This window comes from Eulemur rufifrons, chromosome 6 (assembly GCF_041146395.1).
Source record: "Eulemur rufifrons isolate Redbay chromosome 6, OSU_ERuf_1, whole genome shotgun sequence".
Lineage (NCBI taxonomy): Eukaryota > Metazoa > Chordata > Mammalia > Primates > Lemuridae > Eulemur > Eulemur rufifrons.
Genome location: NC_090988.1, coordinates 9,917,005 through 9,935,534, shown reverse-complemented (window position 1 = coordinate 9,935,534; position 18,530 = coordinate 9,917,005).

Sequence of the window (18,530 nt, the reverse complement as noted above, 5' to 3'; positions counted from 1 at the left end):
GTTCTACAATTTCTATCTGGGCATGTTAAAATATTTTCTACTTCTTTGCTGATATTTCCTTTCTATTAATTTCAATTGGATTTTCATTTTACCTACCATGCATACTTACGAAAATTGCTTTAAAGGTGTTTTCTAGTAATTTGACATATGGGTCATCTCAGGACAGGTCACTATTGATTTACCTTTTCTCTTTCCTTGTTCTTCAGATGGCAGGAATTTTTAGATTATACTCTTGACATTACAAATGTTTGGTTTTGGAGACTGCATTTTGCTATATGTGCAAAAGAGTGCTGATGTTTTTGCTTTAGCAAGCAAGTAACTTGATTAGCTCAAGCTACAAAATCCAATTCACCTGTGGTGGGCAGCAGTTCAGTACAATTGTTTTGGTCTTAGCTTTAAGCTGCAAGTCTATCCTGGGCATGTGGGGTGCAGCAGAGGCTTGGGCAGTGTCTATACACAGAATTTACAGCTTCCCTTCTCTGACATGTTCTTTTATGAGATTTCCCCCCTCATGTTGTAACAGCTGTGGTTGACTCGGACTCTGTACTCTGGTTCTTCAGCCCAGAGAGATTAAGAATTTGTGTCAGTTTCAGTTGCCCTACACCATGATGTGACTGCCTCTTGCCCTCAGATGGAAGATCTAAAACCAGGAAACTCACCCACTACTGGTGCCTTCTTCCAAATTTTAACTCTTTTTCAAAATCTGCCAATTTTTGTTCATTCTCCAAAACCCTCAGGTAGTTTTTGGAGTTTACAGTTGTTATTTGTAGGGTTGTCAGTCTGTTAAGACCCTACTCTGCCATACCAGAGGAGAGGCAGAACTCAACACTTTACTTTTAAAAAACAAAAAAACAAAAAAAAAACCCACTTAATTTTGAAATAATTTTAGATTTCCAGAAAACTTACAAAGATAATACAGACAGTCCCTGTATACTTGTCACCCAGTTTAGTTTCTTTAATGTTATCCTCTTACATTATCATGGTCCATCTGTCAAAACTAAGAAATCAAAACTGGTACATTACTATTAACTAAGCTCTCAATTTTATTCAGATATCACTGATTTTTCCATTAATATCCTTTTCCTGTTCAAGGAGCCAATCCAGGATACTGCACTATATTGAATTATCATGTCTCCTTAGTAATTGATCCCTGAGAGTTTCTCAGTCTTTCCTTGTTTTTGTTTCTTGGCGTTGAGAGTTTTGAGGAGTACTGGTCAGGAATCCTATACAATGTCTCTCAATTTGTGTGAATTGGAAGTTTTTCTAATGATTAGACAGGAGTTATGGGTTTTTCGGGAAAAGAACCACAGAGTAGAATTGCTCTTATCATCATGTTATATAAAGGAGTACATGACATCCACGTGACATCCCTGATAATATTAACCTTGTTCACTTGGCTAGAGAATCATAGTTTGAGCAATACTACACATATATATGTATGTGTGTGTGTGTGTATATATATATATATATATATGTAACTTGTTTTCACATTTCACCCTATTCTTATAAAGAAGCTTCAGGGAAATTCGTTAATTAAATACGTCATGTAGTCACACTCCTCACTTGAAATCACTTCCCTTCACCTGTAACTCTAAGGAGATTAAGCAATAAGAAATGATAATATCTATAGAAATCTGTCATGGATAAGAAGATACACAGAGAAAGATACAAACCCATGTTCCTTCCAAATAAGTCTTAAAATCTGGGGTCGGCCAATAAATGCATGGTTGAGTTTAATGACATGCCTGTCTTTTAATAGAGATTAACAGCGTGGAAAATACTAGTTAATCAGCTTTAGGATGATGCGTGAGGAGTTTGGTGGTGGTGGGAAGAGAAGCAGAATGAAAAGCATCATGTGCATGTAATGGACACTAAACCTTTAGGAATAAAACTAACACTGGAGTTGGAGCCCAGTTGTTCAAAAGCACAGGGGTGAGTTCTGGCATGCTCTCCCTGAACTGTAAAGTGCCAATTAAGCACGTTCAGCATAAGAGGACAAGAATTCTTTATTCATACATTCTCCAACCCCATCCCCACCTACAAGTGACTCTTGGGAAACCAATTTTTACTCCTTAAAATATTAAGTTTTCTCTTCATTGTGACATCTGTATAGATACTAAACCAAAACCTGATACACAACTCAGGCAACCCAGTATTTCATCACATTAGCTTTATCTGTATGGTGATAAATTGCTTTTTTAGAAAATTTTGGAGTATAAACCACTTATCCAAACTTACTTGGACTATTTTATAAAATATGCTTCAGTAAAGGTCATCTCAGTGGTTTGAAAAGGCAGGTAGGACTCAAAAGCTCAATACATCAAACAAATCCCTAGACATTAGGAAAAGGGATGTTGGAGAGGGAGTCCTAAAGATCTGACCACCAGTCAATCTATTCCCCTTCCATATTCCTGGAAGTTCTCATCCCCCCCAGTTGTTTGTTTCAGTAGAGCCCCTTTAAAACTCACTGGTCAAACCAAGGCAAATGACTTCAAGAGTTCCCAACAGTTACCATTAATTTTCATAAGTTTTAATCAAAAGCTCTTTGGGAGAAACATAAGGCACACAAGCATCTTGGTTGGGTGTATGTGTCAAAATATGAGTCATTGATTTCAGAAACAACCAGAATAAAATATTTTCCTTCTAACAATTTGGGGAACAAAATTTGCTTAAATTTGTTCTCTCCTCCCAGAAATCACCATAGTAGCTAAACAAGGTAAATACAGGACAAGCTGTGGTTCTCACCTGAAAGTGGCCACCAAGCTCTCAGTGGGCCAGCCCAGGACAAAGGATTTCACAGCGCTGCTCTTGCCATCGCCCACTTCATCCACACAGCTTGCTGTCCACATGTCAGTTAATTTAATCTGGTTTTTCATCTTAAAGTTATTGTTATTCCTAGAAAGATAAAAACCAAAAAGGACCTCTTGTTACTTTGTTTCTTAAATTGTGTGGGGGATTCTGTTCTTGTGATAAATGTCTTATTCATTGTTATAATCTTTAGTGGCTGACACAGTGAAATAGGCTACCTTGGACCAAGAAGGCCTTTAAGACATTTGGCGAAGCATTTATTCCGCACGTCTGCATGTATGGCAGCAAATAGCCATGAACTGCCATTTTATTTTTCTATGCATTGAGCATTCCATTTGGATCGAAAGCCTACTTTTAAATTTACTGCTGTTATAAAAAATTAATTCTTTATTATTTATAACTTGCTTATTTACAAAAAGACTGGAGTGGCTGAACACAAAAAGGATACATGATTTATTAAGGTGTTTATAAAAGTTCCATTTTAAGAGAGACGCACTGAAAAAAACCTGGAATTCACTAGAGGAATTTATAATACATTTTCAACTGAGTGGTTATGAGATTTTTCTAGTCTTTAGAAGCATAGATTATTTTAAATTTCCTTTCTTAAGATTCTGTTCAACCATTTTCCCTTATATTCTGGCTAAAACTGAAGAACGTTAGCCTAAAAAGAGAACCTAAGAGACAGTAGGGTTGACACAATTAATGTTTATCACTGGGGACTCAGAAGGTGATCTACTTTTAGTCAGCAGTGAAATTCCTTTTTGACAATTTCTTCCTAGTATCTTTTAGGCCCCTGGTATGGAAACCATCATATCTCTTAAGCTAATTGACAGATTTATTGCTCAGATGGAGCTGAGATTTAAATAGAAGGAACTGAGTAGGATAAAGAGAACACCCAGGGAAACTTGGGTCCTTCCTACCATTCAGAACCATTTGTGGAAAAGCTAAAATAAAATCAAAGATACCTCCTGTATGGAAGCATCCCTAAAACAACTCTGATTCATGGAATAGTAAGGCTAAAACTCTTAAATGGGATTTACAGATGAAAAAGATATTGCAGGAAACATGCATGAAGGACACTCTAGATTCAAAGACTCATCTATGCTTCCCACAGGATGCACCGAATTTAAATGTAATAGAAAAGTGCCTTGTGGCAAGTGACTTCTTTCTGTATTTTATTTCAATGTTTTTTACCCTATTGCTAAAAATCATTAGATTTTTTATGAAACAGATTCAATTATAGGCCAAATCTTATTTCATCATGCCAATTATTTAGGTAATATAAAACTAAGACTAAAAAAATCATTTGGAAGGAAAGGTATGTTTGTTTTCACACACTTTGTGTTTTCTAATGCAGATCTCTATCTATATTGGATACTTCAGATATCATGTGGAAACATCCACATATACTGACGTGGGGCAAAAGTCATTCCAAAGATCCTTTTCCTAGATCTGTAAAGTGTCACCCCTGATGCCCAAAACAAGGAACTGCCTACAGGTATAAACAATGACTTCCATTCTCCTATACTAAAAGTAATGGCTAATATTTATTGAGAATTTACCTTGTGCCAGTCACTGCTGTAAATACTTCACACATACGATGTAGTTTAAAACTCAAACATCTGATAAATGAGGAACTGGAATCACAGAGGGATTAACTTGTCAAAAGTCAAAGAGGTTAAGAGGCGGAGCTACTCTGACCTTGGGCAGTGTTGGCTCCTGAGCTTATTTATGCTCTTAACCACTGTGCATCCATAGCAAGCCTTGGATATTGCCATTCCCATGAAGCATCTTGATGAAAGTATCTCTCCACGAAGTTCCCTTCGGCTTTTCTCTTTGGCCTACTTTTTCTTAAATCTCTCCAGAGCTCCAAGGCTTTCTGATGGGGCTATTTGTTTATAATGGAGGTTGGAGGATAAAAATTATGACCATTTATATATATATAAAACCAGAAGGATAGGCTTGAAAATATGTAAAACAAGTATGCCAAAAAGCTGTATATTGAAATGCACCATCCTGGGGTCACAGTGTACTTCTTCAGAGATTTCATGCTCAATGTCCTTTAGTGTTGTAATATAAAAATTTAAAAAAAAAATAAATCTAATGTGAACTGGCTCCAACGGAATGACTATTACTATTGTCAGTAATATTAGACCAACAGAAATTTAAAAATATAAATCTAATGTGAAGTGATTGAAAAAGTTTTCTAAAAACTTAAAAATAAACTGTTTATTTCTACAATGTAGTCCCTTAGTACAAATTTATTAAACATGACAGATATAGTTTCCTTTCCTATTTTCCAATCTTCATACTGGAAGGGATTCCAGTCAATTATTGAAATATAAAGGATTCTAGGGACACTTTTTTCCCATTCTGGGATAGAGATATCATATTAAATGTGTTTTTGGGTAGAGATCATGATATATTCCATGAGTATCTAATGGTAATTCTATTGTAAATGAGCTTACTTAACAACTTCATCTCTTTCACGTTAAAGAACTCAGTATTACTTACTAACTGCTTATTCTCATAAAATATGAAAATAGTGATATCTTCAGAGGGTGTGAGGTAAATACAGTTATTTCTTTTTTGTAAATTCCATATAGGTGCCCTATGAGCTACTAACTTCTTTCTAAATAATGTAATACTTGTAAAACATATCTTATTTTTATAAATGAAAGCTATAATTTTATTGGAAAAATATCTTATCTTCCTAATGAATATAAAAGTTGTTCCCAAGGCCCTATCCAGCTTTAATACTTTCCTAATTAAGTATGGAAAAGAATAACAATAAATTCAAAACAATTTTCAGCAAACACTGTCAACATCCAGCACAAAGCAGAGCAAATATAACACTTTAGCCAATAAAAGGGTGCATTTAACACTCTTACTAAAATTCCCTTAGTTTGACTAAATAAATATGTGACAGTTTGTCAATTATTTATCCCACTTGCGTTTACTTCTGTAGGCCCAACGCAAGGACTGAAAGCAGTTTCCAAACGAAGCCTAAAGGGGAGCTGACATAGTATGGAACTGAGGTCTGCCCTTTTCTCCATGGCTAAGTATGAAGACCAAGCACTGGTCTCAGATTATTTCAACACATTAATTGATCCAGGGTACCACTCGATTCTTTATCCAAGGGTAAGGAGGGACACAGGTTTGGTATTGCAAGAAGCTATTTCATTTTGGTTGCTGTTTATTTTGGAAAGAAAATTAAGTTCTTTCATATTAAGAAGGATCTGTGAATATATCTAAATGTTTCCCATGAGAATGGTCATGTAGTACATTCCTAAAAAATTGTCTAAATTGTTGTATTGTGGCAGGATTTAATTATCATCATCATCATCATCATCATCTCCTCAAATATCTATCTTCCTTTCTATCTTAAGCGTCCCGTGTTTATGCCAAAAACACAAAAAATAACACAGATCACCAAACTTTTAAATATCCCCAGTGGATGTAGAAAGTATTTAAAATAATCTTCCATGAATTGAAACTCATAAATAACAGCATTTACATCAACTGATATAAATTTTGTCATTACATAAAAAGATTAGCGTGGACACAGAGTTATGTGGGAAAAAATGGTGTAATCCTATGTGAGGGACAATTAAAAGAAAAACCTATAAAACTAGAGAATGGGCACAAATTTTGCCAATATATCTAAAAAAACAGCAATTTTCTAGTAGTAATACAATTGTCTTTATATAAAATGTTTTTAGCAAAATATCTGTTACACAAACACCACTTAGATGTGAACAGTATACAGAACAATAAATAATTTAAGGCCAAAAGTAAAAAGGTTCTCTAAATATTACCATTTAACTGCTAAGGAAGAAAAATCCAAAAAAGAAGGAAAATACCTTCTTCCCTAAGAGTTAAATGAATGTTACAAGTAAGTAGCCTTTAAGGTCCCAAAGTTCAGGAAATTGGTTATTGTCTGTGTATCCACCTCCAGGCTAAGCTTTGCACCTAAGGGATACAATGAAGGAAGAAAGAAAGAGCCAGCCTTTGGAACTAAGGTCTCTATTCAAGCCCCAGCTCTGCCATCTCCTAGTCTATGACAAACCTCCCCGAGCCTCAGTGTTCAACATCTAAAACAACTCTTATCTTGGGGGGTTGCTAGGAAAATTTTTGATTCTCCTGTTATAACACACCAAGCATATATAATAGAACCCATCCAATAATTTTTAAATGAAGAAATTTAAAAAATAATGATTTCTTCTTCTGCTAACAGCCTCCCTACTTAGATCTTCATGTAGACTTATTCAAGTGCAAAGGCTTGGTTAAAAACAAAAACAAAAACCAATTTTCTTTCACTGTATCACTCAAAACATCATATCCACTTGTAAAACTACATTTGTATGTATCACTTCTATTGAAAATATTCTGAAACTGTTTCATTTTCTTTATGTCGTCTTTAACTCTGAAAGGTTCCTAAGCATTCTATACCATTTCTTACTAAATGAGTATTTAGTTGGAACCTTTTACTCATCACAAAGAAAAGACTCAATTAATGGTGAAAAATTATATGGTTGAGGACTCTTCTATGAAATCCATTAAAAAAGAGTTCAGTAATAGAGGCAGCAGACCACATATTGGTTAAAAGAATGGACTTTGCAGTAAGATAAATCTAGGTTCAAAGCAGGGTTCAACTATTTACTCTGTGACCTTGAGGAAGTCACTTAATTTCTCTCACTATCAATTTTCTTTCTTTTTTTTAGACTAGTCAAGTAAAGCATTGAGAAGAGTATCAATTACTTTTCTAAAATGAGGAAAATAAGTACGCAACTCATAGAATACTTGTAAGGATTAAAGTCTCTAGAATAATACCTAAAATATAATAATATACCAATAAATACTTGGTTTCTCTTGCTATTAATATCATCATATTAAATATAGTGTTTTGCAAAATTATTTACCCTTGCCCATGTCTTATTTACAGCACTGAATAACTTAGGTGTGTGAGTGTGGGTAGTAGAAAAAAATGTTTACTCTTCTCTAGCGACTAAAAATCTCCCTCATGAGATTGCATTTGTTAAAATACTTTTATCTTTCCTGATGTTTCATACATAAGGACAATGGGAAACAGAGCCAGTGGCAGCCACCATGTTCTAGGCTGAGTATTAAGTGTACTGGTATTTAGCGTTGAGCAGAAAGTGAATCCTCTTGGGTACCTCTAAAGTATGTTCCAGATATGTCTGTATCTTCCTCTTAACTGTCATTTCCTCAGATAAAGCCCTCACTATCTCCCATCAGGACCACTAACAACTTACTATGTAGCCTCCTTGACTCTACTCTTGCCTACTTTCTAATACAATATCTAACTAGCATGAGCCAGAATTATACTTTTTTAAAAAAACAATCACACTCTACCACTCCCCCAATTAAAACCCTTCAGAATAACATCAAAAGTCCTTCTGATAGCCTTTGTGGTACTAACCCTCCAAGATGGTCCCCATCATCCTTAATTCCTGTTATTCATACCCGTCTGTAGTTCCCTTCCATGCTGTGCCAAGGTTGGTCTGTGTGGCCAATCGCATACGTCAGAAATCATGGTACACTACTTCCAAAATCAGGTTATAAAATACTGTGGTTTCTATTTTGGGTGCTATTTCAATGGCCTGTTCTCTCTTTCACTCTGTTAGATCTTTCACTCTGAAGGAAGCAACTGCCATTATGAGCAGCCCTGTGGAGAGACCCCCATGGAGAGGAAGCCTTTGGAGAACAGCTGTGAGGAACTACAGCTGCCAGCACCCACACCAGTGAGCTTGGAAGTGGTTTCTTGGGTTGTAGGTGAGCCCTGTGATAATTGGTAGCCTGCCCAACAAGCTAGAGAGCCCTCATGAAGGCTCATGAAACACTCCCAGATTCCTGACTCAGAGAAAATGTAGATGTTGAGTTTTAAGCTGTTATGTGTTGGGGTAATTTGTTACACAGCAATAGATAATTAATACAGCCTACAAGGTCCAGAGGACCTAACCTTTGTCTACTTCACCAATCATAGTTCCTATCACTCTCCTTTGCTCATTAGGCCCCAGTCACTCAGGCCTTCTTTCTATTCCCCTAAGGGCCAAGCTTTCCCCACCATGTTTGTACCTGCTCTCTCAACCTAGAATGCTCACGCTCCCAATATCTTCCTAAAAGGCTGGTTGCTTTTCATCCTTCAATGATTTTCCCCCTGACTACACCTACCTGACATATACCCCATCTTTTACTTCACCCACCACCCGATTTTCTTCATAGCACTAATCACAATCTGTCCTTTTCCCGCCCTACACACAAAGGTAAGCCCCCGTATTAGAATGTAAGCTGCCAAAGAGCAAGGACTGTCCCCATCACATCCTTCATTATATTTCCTACATTTATTCAGGGCATGGCACAGGACCTAAATGAACATTTGTTGTATGAATAAAAAATGGAAACTTTATTTTTCAAAAAGGAACAAACATAATACTCACTTCTCATATTAGGTATAGTGACAGGGGCCGGGCATTCTTACAATAACCATTGAGTAGAAAGAGTATCTTTGTTAGTGGAAATGAATTTAATGATGATAACCAGGAGAGACTGTGCAGTCCACTTACTTGCTTTTGGCCACAACAAGCAGATCATTGAATAGGAAAAGATGCCGCTCCTGCCTCTGCAGGCCGCTTCTGAGCTCTACCGGGCCGTCAATCAGCAGAGTCCTATCGGAGCACACAAATGACGACAGAAATGCACAGGTGTTCGTGCCAGCAGAAGGTCTTTCCCTGTAACAGATCAAATTCCACAGATCATCAGTCAAATGATCAAATATAGGACCACGTTTTTATAAAATTATAGCCTAATGTTGGTCAAGAAATATAAAACTCTGTGACTTTTTAACGCAATGGCAGTGTCCTAACTAGTCTCCCAGTGTATTCTCCACACAGTAAACACCTCATTAAGAAAATTTTGAAACATAAAGCAAAGTTGAAATAGTTTTATGATAAACACATGTATGTATACCTCAACATAGATTTTACCATTAATATTTTACTATATTTGTTTTATTATATACTTATCCAAGTGTCTATCCTTCTATTCATTCATTTCTTTATTTAGAAATAGGGTCTTGCTCTGTCACCCAGGCTGAAGTGCAGTGGTGTGATCATAGCTCACGGTAACCTCCAACTCCCAGGATCAAGTGATCCTCCTACTATAGCCACCTGAGTAGCTGGGACTACAAGCAAGTGCCATCACACTCAGCTATTTTTTTTTTTTTTAATTTTTTTTTGTGGAGATGGGGTCTTGCTATGCTAACGAGACTGGTCTTGAACTCTTGGCCTTACAATATCCTTCTGCCTCAGCTTCCCAAAGGTCTGGGTTTACAGGCATGGCCACCACACCTGGTCTATTTATCAATCTATTTTGTTTTTGGCATTTCAGTGTAAACTGCATACAGCAGTACATATCCCCCCTAAATACTTCAGCATGCATGTCATTAACTAGAGTTCAATATTTAGATTTACCTTTTGATATGAAATTTACACACAAAGTGCACAAATATACAAATCTTAAGTGTATATTCAGTGACCTTTTTTTTTTATAAAGCCCTTTTTAAAGCATGATATTCACTGACTTTTGACAAATGTATTCACCTGTGTAATCTAAGCCCCTATCAAGATATAGGAAATTATCATCACTCAAAAAACTTCCCCCTTCTGGTTATTACCTAAATTAAGAAAATATAGTTACTATGGATTGACCCCTAAGTTATTTTTTGATTGCAGGCTGATATCTGTTAGTTCAAAACCTCACTGGTGCCAAACTCAAATTTTTACATACCCAGTCATCTGGAAAATAGCCCACACAAGAAGATTTTTAGCCACTAACAGCCTGCCTGCTTTGCATACTCCAGAAAACTAGATCCAGCATCTGCTGGCCACTGATAAGAGACAACTGTGGGTATGAGACCCCAAGCTGCTACTGCCCCTTACCGCTCTCTGACCCAGACATTCCTCCCTACTGAGCAACATCACCTGGACATGTAATCTACAGAGACACCGTCTCTGATTCTCCTCTCTTCCAGAATTCTCTTGTCCTCTTCCCCTTTTAGATGGTGGCCCCTACATCATGAGCCTCTGGACAGTCTCATGTGGTGAGGGACTTCTTTTCTCATGCAACCTTGTGCCATCATCGTTTCTTTTTTTGCTTGATCAGTGCCCAAATCCCTCACACTCCTTATCCCAGTCAATCCCCACTCCAACACCCTGGAGGAAACCGCTATTCTGATGTCTTTCCCACTGAAGGTTTTCCCATCTCGAAAAACAAAATGAACCTCAGCCTCTACGTTATACTATAAACCAAAAATAATTTGACATAGATCATAGATTAAATGTAAAAACTAAAATCATCAGTGTTTTAATAGAACACATAGGAAAATATCTTTATGACTGAGGGATACGTGAAGGTTGTGCCGGTTCCAGAATTTTATGTAACTGGAACTACAGTATGTATCTTTTGTGTAAGGTAGCTTTTACTCAGCATGCTTTTGGAATTCATTTATCAATAGTCCATTCCTTTATATTAGTGAATAGTATTCAATGTATAAGTATACCAGAGTTTATCTGTTGTCTTACTGATGGACACCTGGGAAGTTTCCAGTTTTAACTAACTGTTAGTGAACATTGCACTAGTCTTTTTGTGACCCACGTTTTCATTTCTCTTGAGTAAATATCCCAGAGTGGAATTGTTGGGTCATAGAATACGTGTATGTTTAATTTTAGAATAAAAAAAATTCTAGTTAGTTTTCCCAAGTGGCTGTACTATTCTACATTCCCTGCAACCCAGGAGGAGAGTCCCAGTTGCTCCACAACCTTGAAAACATTTGCTACTGTCAGTCCTTTGAATTCTAGCCAGTCTGGAGGACACATAGTGGCCTCTCAAGATTTTAACTGGTAGGTCTCTGAGGACTAATTTCTGTCATGTTCTTACTGGACATTTGTGCATTTTCATTGGTAAAATGTCTTCAAATCTTTTGCTCATTAGCTTTACAAAAATGAGTTATGTGTCATGCAAATCTAATCTACTGTGTTATAGCAATTTTTTATGAATCCTGGACATGTTGTGCTGGTATACAGTGCTCTGTCAGGTTTGTGTTTGGGAAAATATTTGCTCCTAGTCTGTTGCTTGCCTAGTACACTTTCCTCACTGTGTTTTTGACAAAAGCTTTAAAATTTCATGAAGTTTAATTCATTGATTTTTTTCATATACTATTTAATTTCTGTAACCTTTCTATGAAAACTTCTAAGAAATTATCTTCCTAATTAAATTTTCATTAGGCACCTATTAAAAGGAGTTTACATTTCCTAGTCAACCCAATGACTAAAGCATATGTCTTTTGGGGATGGGTCAGAAAGAGTATTGATCAGAGAGAAGTTGCTGAGTACTGGGAAGAAAGTCACCTAAGTATTCTGATAAGTCTCATTAACTGGGATTTGGATATAGAATCTACTGTGGCACTAAAAATGTTCCCTACCTTCATATAGATTTTATGTTAAAATAGCACATCATTCACAAAAATATCATAGCTATAGGTACTCTTCATCTAATATAAAGTTCCAAGCACATATCAGATGTGCAGCACAAAGCTTTGCACTTACATGCTGGTACGAGGCTGTTCTTGCAGAGCTTTATCCGGGAGAAGAGATGGAACGCCCTTCTTTCTTTTTACTAATGCTTTCATTTTCTGTTCAGGAAAAATACATAAATGAAGACCACGTGGTTTGTAAATTAAGTAAAAGTTGATTTTCAATCCAATTCAACAAGTTTTGTATCCCCCATCTTTGCCTATCAAGGAGCCTACAATTTCAGTAGGCAGATAAAGTATAACATCTAAAATAGAAGAGTTTATAAAATAAGATAGTAAGTATAAAAAAGTAGTATAGGTAGTAAGTGTTGCTTTCTTTATGGTCAGAGAATAAGGAGGTTAAATGTTGATCAGAGTATTTGGGAAAAACACCATCACAACCATGATTATTGCTGATTATGTGTCCAGCCCTATGCTCAAGGCTGGAGATGGATTCTCTTATTTATACCCCAAAGTGTCATCAGAGAGGGCATTGCTCTATTTCCTAGGCAGGAGAGGTCTCAAACTGACCTTCAAGGAAAGACAAGGGGAGGAATAAACAGTTAAAGCAAAGACACAGACATGAGTTCTCACATAAAAAAATAATAAACCTTTACATTTGTTTTAAATTTAAATGTTCAAACATTTGGTGAGTCCCTCTTTCTAAATAGACTTTTTTTTTTTTTTGCCATAATTTAAAAGGAATAGTTTTCTTTTTTTTTCTAGATGGTATATAAATGGGAAGGTAGATGGGCATGGCTAGAAACACCAAAATTAATGCCCAAGAGAGCTGAGAAACCCAAGTGCACTAGCTTAGGGAACACTTCCAAAGAAACCTGACCCAGATGGGAATCCTCTGGCCACTCCTTGGCTGTGTTTATCCCAAGGAAATGCTACAAGTTGCTGCCTGCATCCTGCCTCCCAGCTTTGCCAGGGAATATGCCCACTGCCCCCAAGCCCACACTGACACCCAGACCCCTCTCCAGCCAGCCAAGTCTCCAGGGCCAGAGGAGGACCTCAGGACAAGAGAACCCACCTCGGCCCTTGCCACCCTCCACCACAGCCCGCCAAAAGCCTCCCAGCCCAGATCTAGGGCCAACCAAACCTCTATGTTACCATGGTGACCACAGTTAGCATCCCATGTCCAAACTTCCAACTCTAACCACCAACTCTGAGACCTGAAGTTGATCTGGGACCTCTGTGCTGTGCGCAGGAACTACCCCTCCTCCCTGCCCCAAATTACCTCGGAGCAGAAATGCCTTGGGCCAGGTTGGGGGTACTGAGCCCCAGGGCCCCACAGCCCAGCTGCCTACCTGCATCAGTGCTGGCTGTCGCTCAGGGGCAGATGATGCCGGCCCTGAGGACTTCGGAGCCGACCCTGCCATGGTGCAGTTGTGCCCAGGCCACCTGGACTTCCCTGGGCTGCGCATAGAGTTCCACCAGGTCCCCATCTCCAGCCTGGGCTCCCCACTGCAGGGAGGAGCAGGGCTGCTGATCTCCTGGCTGACGGAAGGCAGGTGGGAGGCTACTGTGTATTTTCTCATATTTCTGTTTATAATGGATAGAAAACCAAAATTGTAATTGTAAAAATTTGTGTTATATTTAATAACTTTGGAAAGTTAGAAAAGCATGATTTAATAAAAATATTAAGTTTCATGCTGTAAGATTTCTTTAAGTTTTAACTTTAGGTTTTTTTTAAATAGAAAGTTCATTAATAATTCATAAAAATCTAATGTATGTAACTTCTCAGGAACATACATCCATAAAGGTAGACAAAATTCAAAGATTTTCTTGAATGTTATATCAGATTTCATCTCCAATTTAACAAAAACTGGAAGAGATTTGAAAATGAAAAAAACTAACGTATCTGTTAAACTGAGAATTTAAACATGAGGGAAAGCAAATACAAATTGTAATCACAACTCAATAAACAAGAATTTAAAAAGATACACACATGATTAACAGGGCTACCTGGGGACAGAATAGGGAGTTTACCTTTTGTTTTATACATATGCATATTATTTATTTCATATGAAATATGTATTACTTTTGTGAATTTTAAATATTTCCTTAAAATTCTACTTTAGTATTCCTTTTTTGGAAACAAGTACAGAGATTCTTTTATATCTTGGCACCCTGGTTCTCAATCAAGAGGGCATTAGAATCCTATAGATAACAATATTGTATTATATACTTAAAAACCTATAAAGATGATAGATGTCATGTTAAACCATTGAGAAAAACTCACATGTGCCACAAAATTCCAAAGTTCCCCCTACAGGTTATTACCACTTCATTTTGAACCACTGGTCTCCATGAAGTCTCAGTAGTACCTACATGCGTGGTATTACAGATCCTTGCCCAGGGTTAGGAGAATGACTACTGGTCATTGAACTCAGGCTAAAGCTTCTTCAATATGAAGACTACTTCTAGCTAAAAACCTTAGCACATTTCAAACCCAGAACCTTCTAATAAGAAATTTCACCTAAAACTGCTTATCTGTTACAAAAAAGTGAACAACAAAGTTATTTTTACCTCTATACTAGAGACTTAAAGAGACTTGTACTGATAATTCTGCTTCCTCTATCTACCTCCCCTATAAAGTATTTCCTCCTGGGTTTTCTAGGTAATCAGGGTTAAACTGTGAAGATATCACCGCTCTCTTTTATCCACATGAATGCAAACATACACTGATGGAAACTATCCAAAATTCATTTGCATATGACATCAAAATGTATTGCAATATTTTTCTTTGGCAGAATATCTTCCTGATTAAATTTTCATTAGGCCCCTATTAAAAGGAGTTAACATTTCCTAATCAACCCAATGACTACAGCATATGTCTTTTGGGGACAGAATGTAAAGAGTATTGAATCTAAGAGAACTGGTTGAGTACTAGGAAGAAAGGTCACCTAAGTATTTTGATAAGTTTCACTAAAATAGGGATTGGATATAGAATACCAATATACCTTCATCTAGATTTTATGTTAAATTAGCACAACATTCATAAAAATATCATAGTCACAGGTATACCCTCACTTTACATAAAGATGAGGACTTCACTTTACAGAAAAGCATTCACAGCTTAGAAGAAAGTCATCACAGGATTCATTGGAACATAAAAAATGCTGTGAGTTAAAAATGCCATTTTCAAATGAATAAACTAATGATTGAATATCCATTTAATTTCTACACATTATAAATGACTCTTAAAATGTCCACTGAAATAGTAATTAGCCACAATAGGTAAAATGGCCATTTTAAAGGAAATTTAACCTGGTTTTCCACTTCCAATTTTACTAATTTAACCAATAAGGCCCCAAAGAATTCAATATTCCATTTTTTATAATCTCCATCTGGTTATCTTCCTTCACATCTAAAATTGGTGAAAAAAATGACCTTATCCTTGCACAGGCATCATCTTATGACTAAAAATAAGCAATATTCTGTGCATAACAAAACATTCATTTTTCAGTATTCTGATTTCTAATTGATTCTACATATAAACTTTGATAAAATGTGAAACCTGCTTGTGTGTGTGCTATGTGATGTGAGATTCAATTTTAAATCAGTTTTTAACCAACCAAGATTACTCACCAGCTCTAAAAGGCAGTATGATTCCCACAAAGAGGAGGTCTTATTAAATAACCTCAGGACAGAAGTCATGTTTTCTGTTATTAAACAGAGAATGCCAGTGCTAATGGAAAACAACGCCTACACATAAAAAATGTGATCTGAAAAACTCTTCGTCTAATATAAAGTTGCAAGCATAGAGCAGAAGTGTAGTACTAAGCCTTGCACTTACCCACTGGTATTAGGGTGTTCTTGCAGGGCTCTACCCAGGGGAAGAGATGGAACACTCCTCCTTTCTACTAATGCTTTCATTTTCTATTGAGAGGAAAAATAAATAAACAAAACCACGTGGTTTGTAAAGTAAGTAAACGTTGATTTTCAATCCAATTCAACAAGTTTTGTATCCCCCCATCTTGGCCTTTAAACGAGCCTACAATTTCATTATGTAGGTAAAAGTATAACATCTAAAACAGAAAAGTTTAAAAATAGGATAGTAAGTATAAAAAAGTAGTATAGGTAGTAAGTTTTGTTTTTTTGTGTTTTTTTTATCGTCAGAGAATAAAGAGGTTAAATGTTGATCAGAGTATTTGGGAAAAACACCATCACAACCATGATTATTGCTGATTACGTGTCCAGCCTTACACTCAAGGCTGGAGATGGAATCTCTTATTTATACCCCAAAGTGTCATCAGAGCAGGCACTACTCTATTTCCTAGGCAGGAGAGGTCCCAAACTGGCCTTCAAGGAAAGACAGGTAACAGGGAGGAAAAAACAGTTAAAGCCAAGACACAGACACTAAAAATTTAAAATCACATAACAATTTAATGAACCTTTAAATTTTGTTTTAAATTTAAATGTTTCCACATTTGGGAATCCCTCCTTCCAAATAGATTTTTTTGCTATCACTTAAAAAAGAATACTTTTCTTTTTCTAGGTGGTATATAAATATAATTCAGACTTTCTTTTTCCAGTGACCTAAAATTTGCGGTAAAATTACGTTTTCTTCAACTTGAATCATCCAGATAATTACTCTCTACATTCAATCTTATATAATTAACAACTCTGAAAACAGCCACTAGAGATACCTGATTAAATTGACACAGTCACAAACAGCCATGAGTGGAGTTTAGGCTGCCTCACCAAAGCCATTCTTCCTGCCATAGCCTCTCACCTTATCCTGGCCAGAGGTTTCACCCACTTTGTAGGAGCCTAGGCCAGCCATGCATGGAAAGTGGATGTTGGTACCAATAGGAACCATATGAAACTAACTAGCTGGCTCAGTGTCACTATTGCATTACATGACTTATAAAGGCAGTGCTTTATAAAGGTCACCATGACCACAAGGGGAAAAAAATGGCCAAATATCAGAATGTCTCATGCTGGGGAGTGGGGAGGTAGAAGGACATGGCTAGAAACACCAAAACCAATTCCCAAGAGAGCTGAACAATCCAAGTGCACCAGCTTAGCCAACCCTTCCAAAGAAAGTTGATCCCGATGGGAATCCTGCTGCTGCTCCCTGGCTGTGTTTACCCCAAGGGAACCCTACCAGTTGTTGGTGCATCCCTCCTCCCAGCTTTGACAGGGAACAGGAGCGCTGCCCCTAAGGCCTGGCCCAAACCAGGATCCCTCTCCCGCCCTCTGAGTCCCCAGGGCCAGAGGAGGAGCTCAGGGCGAGCGCCCCCCAGCCCCCACCCCCATCTCGGCCCTCGCCACCCTCCATCCACGACAGCCCACTGACCCCCGCCCAGCCTGGATCTAGATTGAGTCAAACCTCCGTGTTCCCATGGTGACCACAGCTACCATCCCATGTCCCCACTTCCAACCCTGACCACCACCTCCAAGACCCTGAGTCATCCGGGCCTCTGCGCCAGGCGCGGGAACCCCACCCCTCACCCCCGAAAATTTACGTGGAGCAGCGGCGCCTCAGGCCGGGCGAGGGGGGCGCTGCCTGCCGCCTACCTGCATCGGCGCCGGCTGCCGCTCAGGGGCAGACGCGCCCGCCCTGACGACTTCCGAGCTGGCCTCGCCAAGGGGCCCTGGCGCCCGGGCCACCTCGGGGATCCGAGGGCTGAAGACACGGAACAGGGTCCCCGTTCTAGCCCGGGCTCCCCCCGCGAAGGGAGGAGCCGGGCTGCTGATCCCGCAGCTGATGGAACCCGGCTGGGAGGCTGCGGGGTCTTTTCCTAGAAGAAACAATCCCAACTTCTCAAAACTGCAGAAACACCGGAGCGACGCGGGAAACCGCGGGGCGGCGGTAGGCAAGGGCGGGAGAATGCGGGGAAGGTCCTGCAACGATCGCCGCGGCCGCGAGCCGGGAGCGTTAAACCCCCGCGTCCTTCGCTTCGCGCGTGGCTGTGGCGAGTGCGGGGCCCGCGCCGGGAGTGGGGGCCGCAGCGGCGGAGGGCACGGCCCCAGCTCAACCGTCTCATCTTCCAGGTGCCCGTGCCTCCTGTCATCCGAGACACTCCGAGGGCGCGCGGGCCCAGGCGGCCGCTCTCAGGCAAGGAGGGGAGCTCCCCTTGCAGGCAGCGCGCCTCCCCTGCGGCCATGCGCTTGC